The sequence below is a fragment of the Ammospiza nelsoni genome, chromosome 3 (genome assembly GCF_027579445.1).
Source record: "Ammospiza nelsoni isolate bAmmNel1 chromosome 3, bAmmNel1.pri, whole genome shotgun sequence".
Taxonomy (NCBI): domain Eukaryota; kingdom Metazoa; phylum Chordata; class Aves; order Passeriformes; family Passerellidae; genus Ammospiza; species Ammospiza nelsoni.
In genome coordinates, this window is record NC_080635.1 from 71,650,910 (window position 1) to 71,662,934 (window position 12,025).

At 44.7% G+C, this 12,025-nt stretch overlaps 1 protein-coding gene across 2 annotated transcripts in view; it reads right to left on the reverse strand.

Annotated features, from left to right (window-relative positions):
* Positions 1–12,025, reverse strand: part of EVA1A (eva-1 homolog A, regulator of programmed cell death) — a 201,476-nt gene that overhangs the window by 61,041 nt on the left and 128,410 nt on the right. The window contains exon 1 of one of the 2 annotated variants that reach the window (XM_059468827.1): positions 4,362–4,498. The exons of the other annotated variant lie outside the window; for it this stretch is intronic. The gene's annotated coding sequence lies outside the window, so the exon portion shown is untranslated. Of the gene's footprint in view, positions 1–4,361; positions 4,499–12,025 lie in introns of those variants that run through there. 2 annotated transcript variants of the gene reach the window in all.

The window sequence follows — 12,025 nt, forward strand, 5'->3', positions numbered from 1 at the left end:
GTCCAAACAGCTTGAGCTGTGATTTCCACCAGTGGCTCTGTGGAAATCAGGTATCTCAGAGTGAGCACCACAACACTGACTTTCCTCAGAAGCCAGATTTATTCTCAGCAGAGAAAGAAAACCTCTCACAGTTGCCAGATTAAGCTGATCAAGAACTAACAAGAACTGGAGGAGCAACAGGAGTGGCCTCCTCCACTCTGCCTCCAGAGAAAAATCTGGCTTTTATTACAAAATTCCAGCCTGGAGCTTCCTCCCACAGGATAGACCAAGGAGGCCCAGACTTGTATGAATTAACCAAAAATAACACTTCCAGGGAGGGAGAGGATGATTGAGGGAATTGCTGATGGGATACAGAGGCCTCTCACCTCCTTCTCACCAGTTCAAGTCCAGAAGTCAGGAGGAAGGAGAAAAAGCCTCTGACTTTGAGAAGTATGTTGCCTTTAGCTGATTTACTGGGAAGCAAGTGACTGCCACAACCACCATCATGTCAGGTAGCCCCAAGCCAGCGGACAGAAGAGCAACAACTGTCCTTCCCATCTCCACAATAATCCATTTTAAAGAGCTGTGTGTTGCATGTGGCAAGGCTCAGATTGACAGTGAGCTCCGGGCTCCACCAGCAAATATGTTTAAAAATAGTCAAAGCAAACAGGATTCTGTTTGGGGAGGGAAGGAGCCAGACACCTTTTTGGCTGTGTTTGGCCAGCAGCAGGGATATGGTCTGGTTAATCCTGACCATCTCCACTACACATCCTCATTGCTATGGCAATGTCCCATAAACAGAGCAGGGATCAGCAGCTCTCTGGAGCAAGGAGGCAGCACTGTCCTCAGGTAGTGGCACTGCATTAGAAGAAGGAAAACAAGAAATTTGTGCAGGCAAGCTGAAGACTCACTAGAGCGTGTAAATGTTACCTAAATTTGTGCATCAGCATTTAAATACCACGAGAGCTGGAGCTGCAGCTGAGCAAGAGCAAAGCAGATGAACACAGAGTGTCTGATTCAGCCTGGGGAGATGGGGAAGCACAGGGAGCTTGGAAGCACCCACAAACTGGGCCAAGGCTACCCCAAATGCTGTTGCTGTTCCCTAGGAGAAGCTGAGATAAACTGAAGCAGATGGCAGCCAACATGCTGGTGAGCAGCACAGAATCCTCAGAGCAACCTCGGGCAGGACAGGGAGCACCACACCAAGCTCAAGCACTGAAGCAGGAAAAAGCAGCTCAGAGAAAAGGACCACCAGCACCACAAGAAGCCTCCAGTGATGGGAGATCTCTCCTGGGGGTCTCAGTGGCCATCATGGGTTTGTGGAGCTGCAGAGGGGTCTGGCTCAGGGACGAGAAGTCGCACAGACCTGATGTTAAAAAGCAGGACTTGTTTGCCCCGCCCTTGCGCAAGATGAGAAAGGGGGAAGGGAAGCACATACCCACCCCACCTTCTTGCAGAGTCTTCACACCCTGTGGCCTCTTAGAACTCTGGCTCCCCCACTGCAGTGGAGTGGCTGTTGAGAGAGGCTTTACTCAAGGTAGTACTTGGGTGAGGTAATCTAAGACAACAGGATTAAACTGAAAGAGACAATTTATGTTGTGCAAGAGGAAAGATTTCCAGACAGTAAAGTCTGTTGGGCTCCAGAGCACTTTCCCAAGGTAAGCAGCAGAACTGGAATGGCCATTCCCTGGCTCATCTGTCAAGGCTACACGAGCACTGTGTGGTGTGGAGAGCACGCTCACACAAGGAGAGAGACAGGACAGGGACCCCGGGTTTGCTGCTGTTACAGCATTCTGTGTAAAAATAGGGACCCAGCTTTTGCTCATGCACAGAACAAATTTCTATCGACAGAAGAAAAAACTGAGATGTAGGGCAAGTAAGAAAGAAAAAAAAGTCAGAAAAGTCTTGGTGGTACTTTAGACCCTTCAGTTCCCATCATGATCTCACCTTGAGTGGGTTTCTCTTGTTTTGCTTTCTCCTTTGCAAGTGTCAGAAAAATATTAAGGGACTAATATTAAGGAACTGATTTTTACCTGCCCTCCACTGCTGTAAATCAAGAATAACATCACTGGAATCAGCAGGGTGATCTCAGCTTAAAATAAGGAGGGTTAACATTTAAATACAAAAAAAAATAAGGATTAAATTATGTTCACCTCCCTGGCACATAGGTAATGTTTTGGGATAGTTTAGAAACACACTCCCAAAAACTGCACTGGAGACAGAGGTTCATCTCTCAACAGATGGGTGGATATATGGGTGGTTTTCCAAAGGCCTGGAGGTCATATCCCCCCTTCAAGCACCCAAAGCAGCCCCTGAAGCTCAGTCAGGCCCCCAGTCACCTTGCACAGGCAATGATTCCATTCACCTCATAGCTGCCTTGCCTGCTGAACCCCTGTGAAAATGCCAGTCTGTCACCTCATTTCCTTTCACATCCAGAATACAGAGCACAGCTCCAGGTAAATGCTGTTTCTTGGGCTCCTAGGAGGTGCTGAGAGCAACTCCTGCTACAGTTTCTCTCCTCCCTCTGTTACATGAGCTCTTTACTCAATTTTGGCTATGTGTGTCTCTGCTAGTAAACTAACCCCTGCCAGAGCCCATTCTTCAGCCCTGAAGCCAATTGGCACAGCCTGACGCCTACATATTATTAAACTCTCTTACACTCTGAAACAAGGTGACTACATCCAAACTGCCTTTGGAGTGTCCTGGCCCTTCCTGAACTCCAGCAACACCCAGAAGTTGTCTCAGATCAACCCCTGTGTGGTAGCACAGATCCTCAAGACCACCTCACTAGTACATGTATAAGCCTGTTGTGAGAATACTGAGTGAATACTTTTTGTTAAATCCCCCAGTAGCACAACACTCAGAAAGGGTCTGGGAGATTGGAAGACCCAAAAAAGGATTTCCTACTCAACTCAATTAAAAAAAAAAAAAAAAAAAAAAAAAAAAAAAAGCCTTTTATGGAAGAGCTGTGAAAGAAACTTTGAGCTTTTACCTAGAAACTGGCTCCAGGCAAAACTGTCAGTAAATGTCTCCTGGGTCCCCTATTGCTTATGACAGCAAGATAAGGGGTGCCAAGGCAGGACAGGGGGCTTGAACTTTCCCCAGCCATGGGAGGAGATGTGCCTTGGCTGGGGCAGTGGAGAGCAACTGAAGTGCCCAGGGTGAGCCCAAAGCCAATTTCCTACATACCCATCTTGTACCTTTTCCCACCACTTTCTCATTAGGGAAGGAGGGACAGAGAGAACTCTACTGCCAAACCAGCATAAAATGAGAGGGAGCTGAGAGAGCAACATGAATCAAGCAGTGACTGGGAGGTAAACACACCGTACACAACGCCTGGGGATCATTTTTCCTGGGGCCAACTCCAAGGCTTTTATTGCCCCACTTACAATTAGCTGGTAAATATTGTACATATGATTGACCTTTCTAAATGCTGCTGGGTAGCTGGAGGTGTTGGGAGCTGATCCTGCCTGTGAGGACCCAAGGTTGTGCAGCACCGACTCTATCTGCCGGTGTGCAATGCTCTGCAAGCGCTTTTCTTCCTCTCTTACTGACACATTGAGATTTACTGCCCCGTGTCAGTGAGTTCAAAAAAACCTTTTAACTCTGGAAGCTCCGGGAACCGGCTCCAGCACATGCTTCGGGATTTATCCGTCACTTTGTTATGCCTTGTTTGTCCAAGAAACAGTCAAGACTGAACGAGTCAGGAATGACAGAAATAGTACATGAAGTCACAGTTGCTCCACTTTAAAGCACAAGCATTTGTGTAGTTTTCCTACCAAATATACGTGTGTTCAGCGAGCAAATAAGGCAATGGCAGAGGAAAGGCAACACAAGCAGGATTTTACAGATGCCAGTTGAGTCGTGCCCGCTCCTCCAAGCGAGGGTAACACAGATTTCCACATGTATCAGCTTTTTCTGCTCAGAAAAGCTATCCCCGGGACTGGACACACTCACAAACCCCGTGAACGCTGCCGCAAGCCAGCCCTGGGAAAAACCTGGGAGCACTAAACTGAAGATGAAAGACAAACACGTAAGAGAAAAGGCTGAGCAGCCCCTGCTCTTTGCCTCACCTCCTCTCGCTGCCTGCCCGGGTTCTGGACATCCCCGTGCCGCTCTCCCCCTCTGTTCAACAGCCCTTTTTCCGTCACTCGCATCAAGCCACCAGCACAACAGCACCAATGCCAGCCCTCACAGCTGACCTGTCCGACGGAGTGAGACGCACGGGGCTCCTGTCCCCTCCCTGTCCCCTCCCTGTCCCCCCGCAGCCCCTCGCCCACCCAAACACCCAGCACCGGCATCCCCGGCCCCTCGCTGCCCATCTCCTGCACGGACAGCAGGAGCGGGCGAAGTTTGCGGGACAAGGATGGGTTTGCTCTCACCGCCTCCGGTTCCCAGCAGCCTGGGACGCTCCGCGGGCTGCGTGGAGAGAAGAAAGTTGTTCCAGCGTTCGGCTTCTTGGCGCTCCTGGCAGCGGGCAGGGAGCTGAGCCCGTGGGACAGCAGGAGCAGGAATGCGGCTTGACAGGCGGGAGCGTGAGGTGTGCCCAGCGCTGTCACATCCTCCCCAAAAGCCGCCGGCCGGGAGGGAGGGAGGGAAGGAGGGAGGGCGGACGCCCTGCGCGTCTGCGGGAGGGCTGGAGCGCGGAGCGAGTGTCGGGGAGGGCAGCAACAGGAAATGACACAGAAACTTCACCAGGCTCCAATCCAAACTTGGCCCCTGACATGAAAGAGAGGGGAGGCAACTGGGGGCGGCTGGGGGGGGAAGAGAAATTTTTCGCCCTCGTTAACCAGCGTAAAAATCTGCTGACTGGGAAAAAAAAAATCACTGTGACAAGTTTTATTAAAGCAAGGAATGAAGGGGGTAGGGGCAGGATTCCCATCAGAGTTTATTTACTTGAGCAGGAGTGGTGCGATAATGTTAGACACTAAGAGCAAAATGCCATTTTCAGCATTTTCCTGGCTTTTCCAAGCTGTCGGATACTCCAGCGTGTGCCGGAGGGCAGCAGGCAGGAGCGAGGTCCCCCCTGCATCCTGAGCGGCAGCTGCTGCCCCAGGAGCCGCTCCGAATGCGGCAGTGCCCGCAGCTCCCGGGGCAGGGGACGGGCCGGGCTCCCGGGACTGTGCCCAGCCCGGAGAGGAGCACACGGCCCTGGGGACAGGACAAGGGACAGCCCAGGCACCCGCGAGATGCGCCAGTGGCACGACTGACAGAGACAGAAAATCACACTGAGTCAAACCTTTGCTCGCATGGATGCAAGAAACTGCCTTTACTGAACAAAGCTGGATGGATACTTTAGAATCATATAAAGTCATTAAGATTTTATGTCCCATGAGCATATACCTCAAGGTATTTCTTACCTTGGTCTTTGAATTCAGAAGTCAGACGGCTGAAAAAAAGAGTATTAGTAGAAAAAAAAATCACAGAATAATCACTCCAGTGTAGTGATTACTAATCAAGATACAGGAAAACTTTGTAATGGAAGGATGTCGCCATGGAATGGAATGTTGTAATGGAGATGTTGCCAAGTCCAACTAACAACATGCTCACCACTAAACCATAGCCCCAGCCATGACACCTACACATTTTGGGAACACTTCTGAAGATGGTGACTCCACCATGTCCCTGATCAACCTGTTCCAGTGCTTGACCAGCCTTCCAGTGAAGAAATTTTTCCTGATATCCAAGCCAATGGATTTTCTAATAGCATCATTCCTAATCTATTTGGATTATTTTCCTAATATTCACTCTAACCTTCCTGCAAGGCAAACCCTGTGAACACCTCTCTACACGGTGGGTGCAAGGGCACAGCAGCTTTTGAACTTGGTTGCAGTTTTTAAAGTATCCTTTAAACTAAAAATGTGTCCTTTTCAGTCAGCCCTGACCTAGCCTGACTCTGGGCTCTCTGCAAATCCCACCTTCCCTTGCAGTAGGCAGTGCCATAAACTCTTTGACAGGAGCCCATGGGACTTTCTAAGGGGTCCTCATCTTCCTGATTAGGTTCCCACACCACTGCTGAAAGGTGGATGAGATACCCACACAACCAGGTCACTGTAGATTGAACAGAAGGTCAAATGCTGTTTGGAAGAAGTTGTATCACTCCTCATCCTACTGAAAGATGTCTTACCAGACATAGTAAACCACAGGGACAGTTGGAGCCCAGGTCTAAGCTCAGATTTAACTCTTTCCTGGAAAGCAAATATAAACATAGCCATTCTGCCTACAAATATGAAAGTGGTGGGAGATTTTTTTTCCTAAAAATTGACCTTCCTCAGGCTAAGGATGGCCTCACTGAGACATTTCCATTTACCAATCAGTCTTATAGGAATATAATATTCTCACTAAAACAAGAATATTTAAATATTCCTATTTAATAGGAATATTTTAAGGCCAGGTGAGATCACTCATTTGATAATTTCCATCACCTGGCCTGATCACCTACATAGCTGAAGCCACAGAATGGTGTCCCAAAGCAACACCTGAATCATTACAAATTATGGTACATCATGCAAGGACACATCCGCCCCAGATCAGAGGGTTTCAGGGAAGGACAATCCACCCCAGATAAGTTATTTCAGTGGCTATCACCCTGTCAGGAAGAAGGGCTGCCTTTCTGATTTGCATTTGTCTGGCCTCACTCTCCACCCTCAACCCTGGCCATCACTCACCAGTCTCTCCAGGAAGCTGCATATCAGGCATGGACAGAGAAGGCTGAGCCCACCAAGGTACAGCCCATCCTCAGTCTACCCCCAGAACAGCAGGAATATTTCAAGCCTAGGCATAGCTGGGGACCCTCCAATATTTTGGTTGAAAACAGCCAAGCTATGCAGCTCTGAGCGGGAACTGGAGCCTGCTGCTCCCTCTCCATGCAAGCTCAGCTTTACAAAACCACAGACAAGTCATCCCATAACCTTGTCCTGAATAAATAAAAATAGCTGAGCTTTTTTAGTCTCTCATGGTAAGGCAGATTTATGGACAAACCACAAACCATAGCTGTCACTTTTTCAGGATCCATTTCCATTGCATTAAAGTTCTTTTTCAAATGTGCCTACCAGACCTGGATGTGGTATTACCTCACCTATACTGTAAATTTTTAGCAGACTTAGACTCCTATCCAGCTGCTCCATCAGATGCATCCCTCTCTTTGCTGTGCCTTTGTGAATGCAGTAGCGACCTAAAAAGCTGAATTGGGGATTTATTGTTATAGTATCATTTTACTCCAAACTTCAACCTTAAACACAAAACACTTTCAGATTTGGCATTTATACAGTGTTCAACATATGCTTTGATCCAAACAAGGGCTTTGACCTGCCTAACCCTTGGTGTATTTCTTTCGCTCCTGTGAATGACTTGAGCACAATCGTATGGTATCGGTTGTCACTTCCCTAATGAGAGGTTATTTTCAATTAATCAAAGAAATATAAACAGAGCCTTGTATCAAGTTTAAATAAGCTCAGAATAGTTCTGCCCTTGAAACAGATGTCTAAAGCTGTGTTTCCTTTCAGATCAGAGCTAGTGCACTGTCAAGAAGAGATCTTGCAGATCTGTTTGCTCAACAAGTTCAAAAAACCAAATATCAGCTCAAAACCCTAACACAGTCCAGTGTGGCCCATTGAAGTCAGTGAATTGGGCAGCCCATGATGCAGATTAGGGTAACCAGGCCAGAATCAGATTTGTGAGGTCTTTACAGATTAGAGAGAACAGCAGAAGGGAATTAGATAGCACCACATTATTTCAAAGTAAGGCTAGCCCTGCATCAAGCCCAGCACACCATAGCTGCTTCCCCATGGTTCTGATCGTGAAGAGGTCAAATAACAAAATGAGAAGAGAAAGAGATTAACTAAACAGGGTCAGGGCTGGTCTTTGGTCCCAGGGCCAGCAGGCACAGCCTCATGTACAGGGGGGCTAAATGCCCTTAACCTCCAAAAAAGAATGGCCCCATGCAGACTTCCTGTTGGGAACAATCTCTTGGTCATGCTACTGGTCAAGCTATGCCAGAGACTTGGCACCTCACCCTGGGATAAACAGGGACCATGATAATATTTAACACCATAAAAGTTTTCCAGTGGCAGGGCCCCAATGCTGTTTAATTAACTTAACCAGTAAACTAAATATAGCTAATTTCAGAATGATAAGTTATCCAAAAGAACCACAAGACTTTTTCTTCATCCTGAAGCCTTGGGTAAATACAGGCTTGCCCTGTGAGTCTCAGATTTTTCCACACAGATTTAACATCCTTATTTCTTGTATTTAAGACAGTGGTTTTTGTCTGTAAGTTCTCCAAGGTAAGGAGCACATCTATTCCTAGAGCTTGGTCCTTACTTGTCATTCAAAAAACCAGTGTTTCAATCCATGGGGTGGGATGTATCTGCACTGTGCTTAGCCAGCTCAAGGGTAGATCTGAGCTAAATATCTGTAGTGACCCTCTCTAATTAATAGAGACTGGTCCTTGTGGAAGATAATTTGTTTTATCCAAACACAGTTTAACACAGGTGAGATGAATCCCCTCTGGAGCTGACCCTCCTGCAGCAGGGATTATTAACCTAGCTAATTATTGCAATCTCTGAACCTAATTTTCTGTGTCTACCAAGGGGGTCAAAAATAAAATATGTGTTTACCTCACAGAGCAAAACATGGATTATTTCATATGTATAAAATAAATATTATAATAGTGTTGTCACGACTTTTGATGGCAGAAACAAGTCATCTTCTGTAACCTCTAAATGAGGTAAACTCTGATTAGGCCATTAAGTTTTCATGCAGTTACCACTGAAGCCCAAGGTGCTGTGTGGCACTAAAGTACATCTTCTGAGCAGGGATCCACTGTGGATTACAGGGTGTCAAGGGCAGGGGAAAGCCACCATGTATTTTATTAACTGACTGTCCTGAGAGTAATAAATGACTTTTCAAAGGGAATTCATCTGAAAGAGTTTCTTGTACTTGTTTTTGTTGTACATATACATATATATCATTAAATATCTCTGCACTAGGTGACATTTTCTCTTGCTAAAAATACTCACTATAATCAGTCAGCTTTTCTGAAAGTGTGTTCTGATAATCTGAGCTCATTCACAAATAGCACCTGCAGCAACACCCAGCAGAGGTATGGGAACACATTTGAGAGCATTCACACAGCAACTCGTTTCCTTGAAAATGAACATCACATTTCCATTTCTACCTAGGAATGAGAGCAAAGAAGGGAAATAGCTTGTTGCAAATGGATAGGTTTTGCCTGTTTATTTGTGAGGATGTGCAGCATGCAACTATTGAAATTCTAGCATGGAACTTATGCATTTGGCTGCTATATAAAGCGGATTCATAAGGGTTTTCTTTTACTAGTTTGTCTTTGTTTTTCTTGCTTTTATTTCTTTTTTATTTTTTCAGTCCAAATGGCATCATGGTCTCTGGTGGAAACCAGGGGGACCTGTGGCTGAAGGATCTGCACAACCCTGGATAAGGATAGAGGAGGGGAACCAATCATTTTTTATCCTTTTGGCAGATCTATAACTAAAACCACAACATGAACCATGTGCCAAAATACTGGGTTTATTAATTATACTCTCACCTGGGGAAATTATTTCTGTTTGAAAGAGTACCTTAAACTGCTTACAGCAGCAGGATTATGGTGTGGTGAATTCAAACAGAAGGAATAGTCTTATATAACTTTTTTTCCTTCAGTACCTTTTATTTCACTCCAGATTGTCTGAATCTCACAAGAAAAAATATAATGCATCAGAGATGTATTCTTTTCTGGCTTTTGCAGTTTTCATATGTTAACATTAGATTATCTGCCATTTTATAAAAAAAAAAAATTGAATAATTTCCATTCCATACATATCTGCTCCTCCCCATGCTATTTTTGGCATTTATGAAGCCATCTACATAAACTTCAGGGGCAAATGACCTGTAAAAACTAATGAAGATCTGTAACATTTATGTAACATAACATCCTATGTATTTTACAAAAGGAGAAAAGCTGGTTTCTTCTTCTCCCCTCTCCCTCAAACAGACAGGAATTGTTCCTCTCAAGTCTGTCTCTCTCCAGAAAAATTTGACCTACAAATGGCTTTCTCATAACTCAGCAGACTAGTTTAGTCCTCATATGGATTTATCATTAACCACATAAGCACATGTTGTCCATTTTGCCCAACCTAATGAATGTGCTATAAATAAAACTCTAAAAGCAGGTTTCACCATTCTTATCCAAGCTGTTGCTGCAAGTCCTTGTAACTCCCAAACCCACTTACATTAGAAACATTAATCACATTATTATAATTCAAAGCATCAGCTCTCTACAGCTGAAACTCCCTAGCACTTGACTTTGGCTAGACCTCTAACCTCAACTTATCACTTTCAGGCGTACTCCACATTTTCTGCTCCAATCTGTCACTGATGTAGGAAAGACGTGGGAAGTTACTTTCAGAAGGTATTTTTAACCTAGGAGTGTCTCATTAAAAAGAGAGCTTAGTATAGAAACTCTGAAACAAAACCTTTCCCACTTCACTAAGCACAGCAACCTGAAAGTACCAGAGGGGTATTTCACCACAACTCATGTCATTTTAAAAACCAAAGCAACATAAAGAAAAAGGAAGTTCTCATGGAAAAGACACTGTTGAGTGTAATTCCTATCTACCCCACAAATATTTTATATGATCATAGGATTATCTGTAGAGCTTTGTCTTTTCCATCTAGAATGAAGGAGGCTGAATCAAACCATCTATTATTCTGACTTGCCTGCTCATTCATTAGGAGTGTATTTGTACAGTTTGTGTTGTTCCTACTTATTTCAGCTGACAGCATGGAGATCATATTCCATCTTGACCAAAGGTTTTAAAAGGCAATAGAAACAAAAGATTAATCTGAGGATATTATTTTTAAGCCTCATGTGCTTTAGTCTGGAAATAGAAAGACAAAGATAAAACTCCCAGAAGGACAGCCACAGCTAATGAGAGCCTGAGAGGAAATGATCGCAGATTCTTAGTTCTTCTGATGGATGTCCTTCTAGCCTTATTAATCAGAAATTCATGATGCCGATAAATCACCAAAGTACGATAACAAATGAAGGTGAGTTTGGATGTAAAATGATCCACAGTGAAGGATTACAATAAAGGAGGAAAAGGAGGGGGAGCCAAATACAGTTTTATAAACTGCATCCTCAACTTGTAAGGACTTGTAGATAATAAATATCATTCTTTTTCCACATTATCTAGGAGATTAAGAATGTTTCTTGATGTATAACTGCTGGGAAGCCTCTGTAGCACCTTCTCCAGTTACCAGGAGGTTTATATTACATCAATTGCTTTAATTTTCCATCAATTATGATTTCATTTACAAAGAGGAACTTTAAAGTACCTTTCTTCCTTTAACCTCTTTTTGAGGAAGTAGGCTCCAGAGGCTGGAAAGGAGAATGCATGCAGAACGTTGAGGGTTTTGATCTTGCAAGATTTGTCAGATCCTGCTTTGAGATTCCTGCAAGTTTTCTAGTATGACCTTATCCTGCTTGAATGATCCTATGTCACAGAGGTGTCAGCAAGGTCTCCATGCCTCCAATCACTCTAGATACAGAGCTGTTGGTTTCTATATTCAGTAAAACCCACAAAAATCAATCCACATGTGGATTTGTGGTTTTCAAGGAAAGCATTTCCCAGAGTACTTAAGAAATAAATAAATGCATTTGAGATGCTATTACTGATGAATCAGTTCCACTCCCTGCTTTCTACCAGTGTTTTTTATGCTGTCGAATATAGCCCTGGCCATCTGAAGCAAACCAAAGCAATGCTTATGTCCTGCAAATTCAGAATAAAAGGTTATTAAAACGAGGTAGCTGGCCAATTAAGGTAAAATTTGCCTTAAGCCATGAGAGCCAGAGGTGTAACAGACACCTAAGAAAGAGAGGACAGAAGTGCATTGAATGCTTTTGAGGATGCTCCCAAATTAAATACAAATTTGTATACCGCCCTGTAGCTTTTATCTGGTTTGTGTCACAACACGAAGAGATCTCCAAGCTGATGCCCTACCAAGCTTTGCTAAGCCATGCTGCAGGACA